Genomic DNA, 15015 nt, shown 5'->3' with positions numbered 1-15015 from the left:
TTTTTTTTAAGGACTGTATGTTTTGGTGAGGGGGTTTCTGTGGAAAGGTAAAATGGTAAGGGTGTCATTTCGGTAGTTAGCTTGGAAGGATGCATTAGGAGATTTGCAACTTACTAATTTTCAGAATTATTATGAATCAGCACAGTTGAGATTTATTAACAGGATATTTGAAGTGGATGACCCTCTGATATGGGCTAATATTGAATTATCTCAGATTGATGAAAAGAGGATGGATCAGTTTATTTATAGATGGAATTCTCAGTTATTAAGTAATTATAATTTGCCTGTGTTGAAACATTTAATGGAACTATGGAATAAAAAGAATGATATAGGTACTCAAGGTAAAATTTTGGCTAAAACTCCTTTGTTTCAAAATAAGCTTTTTCCTTTACACTTAATAATCAACTTTTGAAGTTGTGGGAACAGAAAGAAGATTGTTATGAAGCAGGATATTTTGTTTCAAAGAATGAAAGAGAAATATTAAATTTCTCCAAATACTCCTTTTTCATACTATCAAGTTAAAACATTATGGATAATTTTGGGCATATGTTACAGCTACCTAGGCAGTCTAAATTTGAAATTTTACTTACTGATGGTGGTAAGAAAGGATTTGTATCCGAGATGTATGCTTTATTGCGGAATAAAATGCTTAAGCCCGATATTTATATATCTAAATTAAAATGGGAAAAATATTTGTCTGTATCTATTTCTCAGGATGATTGGATGAACTTATGTGAGGATAGTATGACTAAAATTGTAAATATAGGGTATAGATTGGTTCATTATAACTTTCTCCATCAGTTATACTTAACTCCAGAGAAATTAAGGAAATAATAAGTTTATTTCATCTGATTTATATTTCAGAGGTCATAAGGAAGTTGGTTCTTTTTTACATTCTACTTGGTTATGTGAGATGGTGAAACCTTTTTGGGGTAGGTTTAAGGAATTTTTAGAAGCTATTTTTAAATTGAAAATTTCACTTGACCCTTTGGTATTTTTATTGGGTTATATTAAGAAATTGAGCTTGGAGTTAAAATTAAATAAGTTTCAAATTGCTTTTTTGAGATTGGCTCTTGTTGTGGCTAGAAGATGTTTGGCAATTACTTGGAAAAATTAGACTAATTTGAGTATTCAGAAATGGCATTTGGAAATTAGATCTTGTATCCCATTGGAAAAGGTAACATAATTTATGTAATAATTATTCTTGTTAAAACCTGGAGCCCGTATCTGGAATATATGGGGTGGAACTATTAATCTTTTTCCCACATATTGATGATGTTGCTCCGAACCATGGCAAATAATTGATCTCCTCTTCTTTCTTTCCTCTTTCTCTTTTCTTCCTTTTCTTTTGGGGTAGTTTAGAGGGGGGTTGGGAGGGGTGGGGGGCTGAAGGGGTAAAAATATCATGTATGTTTTATTTGTTTGTATCTATTTATTTATTAATCCATGATTAATAAATAAAAAGTTCCAAAAAAATGTCTTGTATAAATTGTTTCTCATCAAAATTCAAGGCATATATATTCATGTGTCCATGATTTGGAGTATATTTAATAAAGCATCATCAGAAATTCTCCTGGCTGCATAGGTGATCACACCTCAGACCCTGGAACATTCTTCCTTAACAGGATAGCCACTTCCCTGGCTCTGGAACAAAAGGAGGATGGTACCATCTCGCCCACCCCCTCTTTAACTTTATATGTTCTTGATTTGTTTGGTGGATTTCCTGTAAAAAAAAAATACTTTATCTGCCTGGATTTTTTTTAAGGTGTGCCAAAACTCTTTCTCTTTAACAGTCCATTCATCACAATCACATTGAAATTTACAAATTTTATTCTTTTATCCTTGACCCCAAAGCCCCTCCATCATTTTCCTCTCCTTCTTTCTTTTATCTTCTGTCCTCCTTATCTGCCATAGATCTCTGGCGCAGATGACCAAACTCTAAACAAAACCTAAACAATTTTTTTTTTTAAAATGAAAACCAACAATTCATTAAAAAGATTTTTAAAAATACTCCCAAATAGGCACCCAACCCACAAAACCTTTGCGCCATCTCTCTCCATATCCTGGAGCATGCTCATTGCACACATCTACCCACTTCACAGGCTTCCTAACTGCCCCAGAGCTCCCAACAAATTCTTATTTAGTTTTTAAATAAGGTGTGATAGTACAGGATACTATCACCAATATATATATATTTGTATATATTTACAAATAGTGATTGGCTAAGAGCCGTAGTCACACCTACTGACAGGTCAAAGGGCTACTCCTAACCAGACCCACATCAGTTTGGACAGGTCAACCTCGATGTAATAAGTTCCAGTCTTCTGTTAATAAAAACCTTGCTTTAAGTCAACAAGTCTGAGTCATTTGATGCACTACAAAAGTAACATAATTTTTTTTGTTGTCTATAATATTTACAGGCAGATCATCCTTCATCTTTAACTTCCTCCTCAGTGGCTTTCTTCAGGGATTGTCTTAGCAGCATTCAAGGTATTAATATACCTCATTGCCTTCTTGGCCTCTATATATAAAAAAAACTTCTTCCTCCTCCACCCCTTCTCTGGGCAACATCACTTTCAGAGTCGCTGGATGGAGCAGTGAAAAAATTAATTCTCTTTTGCTTCAGGACCTTCTTGATGGGGTCAAATTCTTTGCACCTTTTTAGTAATGCTGAACTAACCCTAACCTTAAAAAATAACTTTACCCCCTTCAAACTCCACCGGACCTCATCTTTCCCTCACACCCACAGCCGCCGCTCAAAAAATCCGCTCCCTATCCTCATATCTCAGGAGTCTAATCAGGATGGAGCGAGGTCTCTGACCCGGATCCGGATGTGGGAAGAGGCCCTTTCTATTTGGACGTTCACCTCCCCAACTCTTTCCTGCCCTAACATTTTGGGGATCCATTCCTCGAAGAAAGCCACCAGCTCCCTCCCCTCAATACCCTCCCTAACCCCGACAATCTTTATTATTTCTGCAGCTAAAATTTTCCAGCCTTTCCAGTATTTCCCATATCTTTTCTTTTTTTAACCCATACATCTATCATTTTCTATTTTCCCTACCCTATCTTCCACCTCCTCAACCCTCTTCACCTTAGCTGCCCTCCCTGACAAATCCCCAATAGCCCTCCTAATCCCTCCCATCTCCATTGACAGTTATTTTTTTAAATTCTGTTTTCTGAGACCTCCATCACAGCCTCCATCCAGTCTCTTGTGGAGGGCTCCGAGCCCTCCCTCTCCTCACAATACATCTTCTTTCTCCTCCCTGCCCAAAATGTTGGGGTTCTGCACCTGTTGACCTCCTCCTTGCTGTCCGTGCCACTCCCCGACACTTCCAACGTGAGGTACATGCGCTTCACTCCTGCTGCCCATGGGGCTCATTCTGTTCTGTTGGAGGCATCGGTCCTGTCCACACCACTCACTCCGCAAAGCCTCTGACACACGACTGAGTTCACTCTTCCCGCCGACCCACTGTCCCTGCTGCTCACACATCTGCTACATTGCTCTCACGGCACTGCCTGTACTCCCCCCAGCCCTTGGATGTGGGGCCAGAATTGCCCATGCCCCTGATGACAGCACCACTGCTGGTGCTCTGCTCCCACCACTTGTAGATCTCCTGCATTGCAGGCAGCGTCACTCTCCTGGCGCCACTGGAATCACCCATACCTCCGACTCCAGCTTCACTGCTGGCCTTCTGCTCCCACCGCTTGCAGGGCTCTCTTCATGCTGCAGGCAGCACTGCCCGTATACTTCTCTGGACCTCTTGACAGGTGGGCCCCACCACCACCACCACCACCATGGTGGCCATCCCTCACTAATTTAGGTGAGATGCCTTCCCTGGAGCAAGCCCCACCATCTTAATCACCACGAGGCCACCTCTCCTGGTTGTCGTGGGACATCGAGGCCGCCAAGATAGATTTTCTTTCTTTCCTCCCCATTTCTTTCTTGCTGATGACCTTTTCTGTGACTATTTTTGTTTTCTTACTTTCTTAGCTTTCCTGACTCTTTATCTGCTTTTACTACTATTTTTCCTGAAGCTCTTGTTTCTACATCTATTCTCTCTTCTGCATCACGTGATCGCCGTGGAGGAGATGCTCTTACCAATCCTCACTGATTGCGATCCGGAAGTGAGGAAATCCATGATCTAATTACACAGTGGGGTGTTGAGTCCCAGGTCTTGGAGTTTGCTGATTAGTTTTGAGGGGATGACGGGGTTGAATGCCAAACTATAATTGATAAAGAGCATCCTGATGTATGCATCATTGCTGTCCAGGTGTTCCAGAGTTTTGAGTAGTGCCAGTGAGATGGTATCCACTTGTTGTTACGGTAGGTGAATTGGAACAGATCCATATAACCGTTCAGACAGTGACTGATATGCTTCAACACCAGCCTTTCAAACACTTATTACTGTTGATGTGAGTACCACTGGTCAATAGTCATTTAGGTAGGTTACCACACTCTTCTTGGTCACTGGTACAAATGACACCTGTTTGAAAGAGTTGAGTATTATGCTTGTTATTTCAAGAACATGGCTTTAACACCGACTTTATTTTCCTTGAGCTGCTTCAACTGACTTCCCACGCATGCGCATTGCATGCTGGGAAATTAGTTTTTATTTACACACATAATAACATATCTTTCCCCTTTTTAAAAAAAAACATGAACACAATACTATGTCTACATGACAAAAGTATCTACATTCTGTGGCCAGTCTCGAAGGTGGCTTAACAATCCTTGTTGGTCTGTTATGTGTTTCCACTGGTGTGCAGCTTGCATTTGCTGCATTGAGCTTAGTGTCCTTCTGTGGACTCTGAACAACATGTTCCTTTTCCTGTGCTGGACCATTTGTGTACTGACAGGTGACGCGCCATGACTATGGGTTGGACCTTGAGGTCGAAGATCCATGCTATTCCATGATGTCCCTCCCTCTATCTGGATCTGGTAGGAATGCAGATATATTTCCTCTTGCATATATCCTGGCATGGCCCATGTGCCAGAATTGTGACCTCAGATTCACACTGGAACTCCAGGCTTCAGGACTGGTCGGCTTTTCACAGTCTTATCATGATACTGTTTGTTTTATTTTCTCTTCCTCTTTAGCCTGTTTGAATTTGTGTGCTCCTTCAGGTGTCAACATAATTGAGACCAGTGGTTTCTAGTCTGTCTCCACTTCAAAAGCTTGTCCAAAATATATATTGATAGAACCTTTCATTATGCATAAGTGCTGGCAAGAAACACTTTCTCTAACAGGGCATAGTTGGCTTCTGCATTTGTTAAAGCCCTTGATGTATAGGCGACAGGTTGCCATGTGTCCTCATGTTGCTGTAGTAGTACTGTTCCAAGGCCTTGTCAGGAGGCATCAGCCGAGATCCTGGTATATCTATCTGGATCATAACATTTTAGTACAGGCTCTTCACTTTAGGACTTTTTTTGAGAGCCTGGAATAGGATGCTCAATCTTTCATTTTCTTAGATTACGTGGGTTTTGTATAATAAATGTTTTTCTTTTCTTGAAAATTTCAGTTTGAGCAGATGAGAACATATTTGTTAAATGTGATGTAATGCAATATGTTACATCATATGATGCCATATAGTGATATTTTTTCCCTTTTTGATTATACACTCATATGGGTTTAACACTTAACCGACTTTATTTTCCTTGAGCTGCTTCAAATGACTTCACGTTCAGATGCATTGCATTCTGGGAAGTGTAGTTCATATTGACATTCATAATAACTCAGTGGGCACCATGTCCTGTTGCAGTGAGATGTTGAAGATATCCATAAATACATTAGTTTGGTCAGCACAGATTTTCACTACTCGGCTGAGTATTCCATCCTGATCGGATGCATTCCTTGGATTCACTTGCCTGAAGGTAGCCTGCACATCATCCTTGGATAGAGACAGGAGAGGATCATCAGGGGATGTGTGGGGGGGGGGGGGGGGCAGTGGCGTCATTCTTTCTTGTTCTCGTCGAATCGGATGAAGAAGGCATTTGAGTTTATTAGGGAGTGAAGCTTTGCTGTCTTCTATTACATTGGATTTTGTTTTGTAGCAGGTTATGTCATTTTGGCCATGCCACAGCAGAGATGGCTTTCTGTAGGTCTTACCTGCTCCTTCTGTGGTGATTTAGGTCTTCAGACTTAAATGCCTGTGATCTGGCTCTCAGCAGGTTCTGGGTTTCATTGTTCATCCAGGGCTTATGGTTGGGTAAACCCTGAACGATTTGGAGGGGGATACACTCCTCCACAGCTGTTTTGATAAAATCTGTAACAGTCCTGGTGTAATCATTTGGATCCTCAGCTGAACCTTTGAACACCACCCAATCCACTGAATTAAGGAAGTCCTCTGACCGTTCTTAAGCCTCCTGGAACCACCTTCTAGCTGTCCTGATCACCGGAGCCTCTCTTTTTAGGTACTTTCTGTATGAAGGCATGGGATAATTTACTGTATGTATATATTAATATATACGCACGCGCGCGCACACACACACACACACACACACACACACACACACACACACACACACACACACACACACACACATATATACATATAGACACACACATATATATATGCACACACATATAGACACACACACACACACACACATATATATATATAAGCGGACGAAGATTTATGGAGGGGGTAAAAAGTCCACGTCAGCTGCAGGCTCGTTTGTGGCTGACAAGTCCGATGCGGGACAGGCAGACACGATTGCAGCGGTTGCAGGGGAAAATTGGTTGGTTGGGGTTGGGTGTTGGGTTTTCCTCCTTTGCCTTTTGTCAGTGAGGTGGGCTCTGCGATCTTCTTCAAAGGAGGTTGCTGCCCGCCAAACTGTGAGGCGCCAAGATGCACGGTTTGAGGCGTTATCAGCCCACTGGCGGTGGTCAATGTGGCAGGCACCAAGAGATTTCTTTAGGCAGTCCTTGTACCTTTTCTTTGGTGCACCTCTGTCACGGTGGCCAGTGGAGAGCTCGCCATATAACACGATCTTGGGAAGGCGATGGTCCTCCATTCTGGAGACGTGACCCATCCAGCGCAGCTGGGTCTTCAGCAGCGTGGACTCGATGCTGTCGACCTCTGCCATCTCGAGTACTTCGACGTTAGGGATGTAAGCGCTCCAATGGATGTTGAGGATGGAGCGGAGACAACGCTGGTGGAAGCGTTCTAGGAGCCGTAGGTGGTGCCGGTAGAGGACCCATGATTCGGAGCCGAACAGGAGTGTGGGTATGACAACGGCTCTGTATACGCTTATCTTTGTGAGGTTTTTCAGTTGGTTGTTTTTCCAGACTCTTTTGTGTAGTCTTCCAAAGGCGCTATTTGCCTTGGCGAGTCTGTTGTCTATCTCATTGTCGATCCTTGCATCTGATGAAATGGTGCAGCCGAGATAGGTAAACTGGTTGACCGTTTTGAGTTTTGTGTGCCCGATGGAGATGTGGGGGGGATGGTAGTCATGGTGGGGAGCTGGCTGATGGAGGACCTCAGTTTTCTTCAGGCTGACTTCCAGGCCAAACATTTTGGCAGTTTCCGCAAAGCAGGACGTCAAGCGCTGAAGAGCTGGCTCTGAATGGGCAACTAAAGCGGCATCGTCTGCAAAGAGTATATATATATATATATATATATATATATATATACACACACACACACACATACATACATACATACATACATATAATCATTGATTCCATAGTTGACCCCCTCCCTTTTTTGGGCCCAAAAACCTGATGTTTTTGTGTAACCTGTGTAAAAGTCAACTTGTTTATTTTTGTCCCCAACCATCCATCTATCTGAGCTCTCGACGCACTGATCACACCCATCTGAGCTCTTGTCCTTGGATTCTTGCTCCATCTGCCTGCCAATCTGAGATCCCAACCATAGATCCTCACTCCTACTGCCCACCCATCCCAATTCCCAACACCCTGGCCACCTGCCCCTCCAAGCTGCCGATCGTGGACCCTCACCCCAACCACCCACCCTTCTGAATTGCCAACACCCTGGCCACCTGCCCCTCCAAGCTGCCGATCGTGGACCCTCACCCCAACCACCCACCCTTCTGAGTTGCCAACACCCTGGCCACCTGCCCCTCCAAGCTGCCGATCGTGGATCCTCACCCCAACCACCCACCCTTCCGAGTTGCCAACATCCTGGCCACCTGCCCCTCCAAGCTGCCGATCGTGGACCCTCACCCCAACCACCCACCCTTCCGAGTTGCCAACACCCTGGCCACCTGCCCCTCCAAGCTGCCTTTAATGATGCAGGTACTTACCGAGGTCAAAAGTTTGACCTGTTTAAAAGTTGACCCCTCCTTGCTTTGGGCCTGAGAAAGTGGTCCAATATTTCAACGATTATATGAGAATTTACGATAATTCAGTCAATGTTATGTGTGAAAATGTTGAACTCATGAATCTTAGTACACTAAGACTTATCCTAGATGGCAGTGTGCTTCTATCTTTGACTTGCATTGTAAATTATCTGATTGGTTTACATTGTTAGTATCATTAATTGATGTGAGACTCATCAAGGATGCCTGTTAATTCCTTTATTATTTGATCTGGCGATCAAACCATTGGCAATTGATTGCATTTTGTGAGTGCAAGGACATTTTTGGGATATGGAGACAAGGGTTTGAACATAAGGATTCCCTTTATGCAGATGATCTCCTACTTTTCGTTTCAGATTCAGTTTCCTCCCTCACCCAAATGATGTCATTGCTTTCACAATTCAGTCAATTTTCAGGATATAAATTGAATTTTTCCAAAAAAGTGAACTTCCATTGAATTCTCCTGTATCACTGTGCGACGGTTTTCCTTTTAAGATTGTTAAAAATAAATTTACCTATCGTGGTATTACAATGACAAAGAATCCTTATCCTAGTCATTAACGGCCAATATACCAGTTAAAGGGCCAGTGCAAATGCTTGCGAATTGACAAGCAGGCGTAAAATCACCCCGAGGATGAACTGCCTATGTGAGGTGTTTCATCCCCGGGGTCATCTGATGCCTGCGTGCCGATTAGCCCAGTGTGAGAGACATGGACTATCCAAGGTCAAAATAGTGATGTGTTGATGGCGTTTTTGCAGGAACATGAAGAAAACAAAAGATTAAAAAGTTGTAAACTTTGTATTCAATTTACCAAATCCTGATCAAAGTATTATGATGGTGTATTTAAACCAAATTAATCAAGCCTAATTATAACATAATTAAGCATTATGTGCAGCACAGGATGAGCCACATGAAATTCTGGGAGGGCAGGTTCCCCATCGCTCGATGTGTCACTCAGACATCGGGGCCAAAAATAAGCAAGTTGACTTTTACACAGGTTACACAAAAACATCAGGTTTTTGGGCCCAAAAAATGGAGGGGGTCGACTATGGAATCATGATTGTGTGTGTGTGTGTGTGTGTGTGTGTGTGTGTGTGTGTGTGTGTGTGTGTGTGTATATATATGTGGAGGATAGGTGCACCTCTTCCCAGAGATGCCTGGTGGTGAGTGTGAAAGGACGCAGAGAACTGGTTAACAGTGGTCTAGTGTGAATGGGAAAAAAACAGCTTCCTTAACCGGTTTATTGAACAGCCAATTTACAATGTGAAAAGGGCTATAAACATCCTTTTAAGGAGAATTATTTTGCTACGTTCAAATAAGTGAAGCAATCTCTGACTCAATGGTCACTTTTGTCTACAACCTTAGTTGGCCGTATAAATTCTATTAAAAAGAATATATTAACTAAATTCTTTATCTCTTTTTTAATCTGTTTCAATTTTTGTTCCTAAATAATTTTTTAAAAAAACTTGCTTGATTTGGCTATATCGCCAAGCATATGGAAGGGTAAGCACCCTCACCTTTAAAGTTCTTCTAGAGATTTAAGAGAGATGGTGGTATGGCTCTGCCTAAATTTAGATTTTATTATTGGGCAGGTAATATACGATGTCTTACATTTTGTTTTTTTTTCCCACAATCACAATCATTCTGACCACCCATTGTGAGTATCAGTGAAGCTGAATTCTTCCTCCCCCCCCCCCCCACAAATTTTTTCAAATGTAGCGCTTCTTGTCTCTTCACTTCTACTTTCAACTAAGTTAATAGACAATCCCATTCTTAAACATTGTGAGAATTTGGGCACAATTTAGAAAACACTTTGCATTCATTATATGCTCCTATTTTTCAGTTCATTTTATTTGTGTGGGACTGTCACTTTAAGCGAACAGATTTGATAAAAACCTTGCAGGCTTTGGAGTGTCTGTGAAGCTGACTGCAGGCTGAAGACAGGATGTTCCTTAATTGGATACATCTGAAGGGGCCTGGAAAAACTAGGTGTGGAGACCATATGACCAACAGATTAAGACTGAGTACACAGCTTTGCTCAGCGGTCATTTTAAGGAGACAGCACAGGAGCAAACAGCTCTTGGAAGAAACTGTGCTGGATTGGCCTCATGTGGATATAGACAATCTGCCTGATTTCCTCTTGTCTGTTACAGAGGAATGAGAATACCACTCTGTGACCAAGAGTGAAGGTCACTTTTGCTCAACTGACCCATAGAAAGTGTTCTGAAGCCAGAAATACTGTGCTTGGATAATGACCAGAGTGAAAGTTACTTGAGTTCAGCTGACTCACAGAAAGGGTTTTAGAAGCTTTGTGAGCATCACTTGCTTAGTGTTCTCTACACCAAAAATGAGGGGAGCTTTGGTTGGCCCTCATCTAAAAAGGGCATTTGACTGGAAGCACCTTAATAAGGGTTTCATGAGTTATAAACATTCTGTCACCCCCGGTCTCTTTCACCCACTTCATGAACTAATTTCATCTAAAGCCTGCACGTCTCATCCATCTAAGGCCTGCATATTTCAAGCCTATGTGTCATCACTGAATTTCTGAAATTCACACACACCAGCATGTTTGTGCAGAGTTGGGGGTTAAGTTAGGTAAGTGTGGAAAAGAGTAGTTAAGTTTAGGAAGTGTTAATAAATTAGATAAGGTGTGACATAATTATTAATTTGGGCTAATTTCTATTGCTGCTGTCTGTAACTTAACACATTTCATAATTCCTCTCTTTCAACCCCTATTGCATCTAATCACCTTTTTCAACCTTCTTTACATGACACTATTTTTCAGAAATGGTATTGACAGGGTATTCAAAGTTTTAAGGATATGTTCATTGATGGATACTTTGCATCATTTGAGCAGCTTTATGATAAATTTATCCTGTCCAAACCTCAATTTTTTAAATCCAGCATTTTCTCAAATCAGTTTTCTGATTTTCCAAGAGTGTCTGAATCAGATTTTGTAAATGAGTTTTTTAGTTTAATGCCTTCTTGTAAAGGTTTAATATCTATTATTTATGAGAAACTTTTATGTTTAAAACAGTCATTAGTTAAAATTAAAAATTCTTGGGAACAGGATTTAAATTTGACTATACTGGATAATTGAGACACAATTCTTAAATTTGTTAATAGTATTTCGTTATGTACCCATCATTGTTTATTAAAATTTAAGGTGGAACATAAAGCACATATGTCTAAGGTTAAATTGTCTCACTTTTACTCTTGATATGAGTCCCTGTTATGACAGGTGTAAGAGTGAAGAAGCTTCACTAATTCATATGTTCTAGATGTGCTAGTCTAGAAAAATACTGGAAAGAGGTTTTCTGTTCTTTGTCAAAAAATTTTAATATAGATTTGGTACCAAACCCTTTGGTGGGCCTCTTCGGTATAATGGGAAGGAATGATTCTTTTTTGTCTCTGGTTCAGTGTTGTGCTACCTCTTTTGCCTCTCTTTTGGCGAAACGTGTGATTTTACTTAAATGGAAGGATGCTCCCCCACTCATGATCAGTGGTTGCGTTACATCGTGCCTTGTTTGAATACGGGAAAGATTCGCTGTTCAGTTAATAATTCATATATAAGATTTTAGACACTCTGGGGTCATTTATGACTCACTTTCTTATTTTATAATTTCATTTCAATGTACTATAATTGAATTGTCTGATTTTTGTCTTTTCTATGTTCTCTTTCATATTTTTTTCTCCATTTTTCTTTTAATGCTAATCATGGCATCTGGCAATGCCGTTATGATGGGGTACTGAATTTTTCTGTTTTGTTCCTCTTTTTAATTTGTTTCTTCTATTTATTTATTATTTTTTATTGTTAGATTTTTGTTTAAATAATATTAGTTTGACTACGAATTATGGAAATATTTTACAATTTGCATTTGCTTTTGGATATACTGATTGTTTTATAAATTATTTGTTTGACATTGTTGATATTTTGAACTGAACCCCTTTATTGCAACTGAATCTCAATAAAGTCAATATTGTCTCAATAAAGGACTTCGACTGGAAACATCTACTTTATTAACGTAATTCATTTTTCATTTTAAAGAATGTTTAAAAATGTATTCACTGGAACAGGAAAGGGTTAGAGGAATATAGGCCTTGCATGGACAAGTAGGTCTAGCAGCTTGGTCAACAGGGTCAATAAGTGTTTCTGTGCTGTACTGTTCTAGCAATTTATAATATTGATTGCCAACAGTGACAAGCTTACTGCATATTAATGTTTGCTTCTTGCACCAATTTACTATAAAGGCCGAGTATCTCTTATCCAAAATGCTTGGGACCAGATGCTTTTTTTTCCACATTTTGGAACAATGGAACGAAGTAACACAGTACCATCAGCAGAATATCTGTATCGACAGTTAAACAGCAACAACAAACAAGGGCAGTTTTTTGAGCACTTACATGACGCAAGTGTAAAATTCCCATGAAATAACGTTTAGCACTTACCAAAAAAATTGATCTCAGTTTACCAAAGAAGACCACCTCCACACCACCACCGCCGGTCCTCAATACTGCCCCATCGCCGCCAGTCGTCAACACCTCCTCACTGCTGTGGCTTGTCCCTGAGACCTCCCCCACTGCTGTGGCCAGTCCCTGACACCTCCCCTCCACTGCTACTAGTCCCTGATCCTGCCTGGGAGCCCAAGGTCTTTGCTCCTGTGCGGGAGCCTGAGGTGACTTCTTTGATATGGATGGTACTGCACTTGATATTGAGAATGGAGTTGTTGTCGCTGAATCTGGCTGCAGCTGATGCTGAAGACTTGGACCCAGCTCTGTTTGGCATCTTCTCGGCCAGAAGCAAAGATTTAGTGTTTTTTTACTGTTATTGTAATCAAACTTGTGCAAACAGAGCTTCACAATGGCAATGGTGATGTCATAATGGTGCAAACATTTTTTCGGATTTGGATCTTTTCAGTTTTTGGATCTTTGGATAAGGGGTACTCAATCTTAACTTTGTTTGATAATAAGGCTCTTCTGCAGAAATACTGTTGTGCATTTATGAGATCAATGTTAGTGAAAAATCACTAATACATAATACTTGAATGTCAACATTTCAAAAGGTGATTACATATTATTGTGAGCAGTAGCATTTGTAAATTGAATGGACAATCCTGGACGTTGTAATGGTCTCTGACTGTATCCAGGAGTGACTTGTGCTTTTATCATTTCAGTGAAAATGTCATAAGTGGGAAATCTAGTGTGAGAGGATACAGGTTAGATCATTGGGAGTTGGCCTGAAGACTTGCACAAAATATGGAAAGTTAAAATAACTGCTCTCAAACTTCCTTGCAGGGTAAGGTGTACACAGTGACATGAGAATCCTGGGAGTGTTGTAGAACAGTGATACCTCAGGCAACAAATACATTAATCCTTGAAAGTGGTGAAGACACATGGAACACTTGCCTTCATCACATAAAGCATTGAGTATAGGAGTTAAGATGACATGTTACAGCTGTACAAGACCACACTTGTAACATGGTGTGCATTTATGGTAATCTTATTAAAGGAAAGATATGATCAAATCGGAGAGGATGCAGAAAGATTCAAGAGATGTTGCTGGGCTGGAGTTAGGAAAGACAAGATAGACTGAGACTGTTTCCCTGCAGTGGAGAAGTAGTGGTGATATTTCTAGAGGTTTATAAAATCATAAAGTGGAATCAAACTTCAGATTTATTGTACATCCATGACATGCCATACAGTGCCCTCATAATGTTCGAGACAAAGACACTTATTTGTCCCTGTGCTCCAGTTTTACATTTGAAATCAAACAATTCACATGATTAAAGTGCACACTCCAGATTTTATTCAAGGTTATTTGTATACACCTTAGTTTGACCATGTAGAAATTACAGCACTTTTTATACTCAGTCTCCTTATTTCAGGGGAATAGAATATTTGGGACATAATGTATATTAGTCATGTTTAGTATTTTGTCGCATCTGCTCGAAGTCTGTGATTTCAAAGACATCACAAAGATGTCTCTGTCTCTGATTCTCTGGTGATGCTCTGCCTGGCCTCTATTTCAGCCACTTCAGCTCCTGACTAACTTGGCCTTTCAAGAATTTTCTAATTTTAGCTTTGAAAAACTCCTTTGTTGGCTTTAGCAGTGTTTGGAACCATTGTCTTGTTGTAGGATGAAGAGCCATCCAATGAGTTTGGAGGCATTTGCTTGAACTTGAGATATTTCTATATACCTCAGAATTAATTTTGCTACTGCCATCAGCAGCTACATCAATGAAGTCCACAAGTTCCTGTGGCAGCCATACATGCCCAGGCCATAACACCCCAACCAACTGTTTCACAGCTGAGGTGTTATGCTTTGGATCTTGGGTGGTTCCTTTACCAAAAGACATTTATCCAGAATTCTGCAGGGTCTTTTAAATACTTCTTGCCAAATTGTAATCTGCCCATCCCGTTTCTGTGGCTAACTAATGGATTGCATCTTGCAGTGTAACCTCTGTATTTCTGTTCAAGCAGTCTTCTGCGGACAGTAATCAGTCACATTCTTTTGAGAGTGTTTCTGATCTGTTGGACACACATTTGGAGATTTTTCTTCATTATGATGAGAATTCTTCTGTCACCAGCAGTGGAGATCTTCCTTGGAAGACCAGTCCCTTTGGTATTCCTGAGCTCACCAGTACACACTTTCTTAATGATATTCCAAACTGTTGATTTTTGTCCATTGATTTTG

The 15015-nt window shown here is 40.7% G+C and overlaps 1 long non-coding RNA gene across 1 annotated transcript; it reads right to left on the bottom strand.

The window, feature by feature from the left end:
• Positions 1–1520: 1520 nt before the first annotated feature.
• LOC138756181 (uncharacterized) lies at positions 1521–13155 on the bottom strand. The gene is made up of 2 exons (XR_011352833.1): positions 12771–13155; positions 1521–1723 (listed from the first exon to the last, which is right to left on the bottom strand). It is a non-coding gene; the product is annotated as an uncharacterized lncRNA (long non-coding RNA).
• Between the last annotated feature and the right edge of the window lie 1860 nt (positions 13156–15015).

Source organism: Narcine bancroftii, chromosome 3 (genome assembly GCF_036971445.1).
Source record: "Narcine bancroftii isolate sNarBan1 chromosome 3, sNarBan1.hap1, whole genome shotgun sequence".
Taxonomy (NCBI): domain Eukaryota; kingdom Metazoa; phylum Chordata; class Chondrichthyes; order Torpediniformes; family Narcinidae; genus Narcine; species Narcine bancroftii.
The sequence above is the reverse complement of the archived record's forward strand: the minus strand, read 5'-3'. Positions and strand labels throughout refer to the sequence as shown.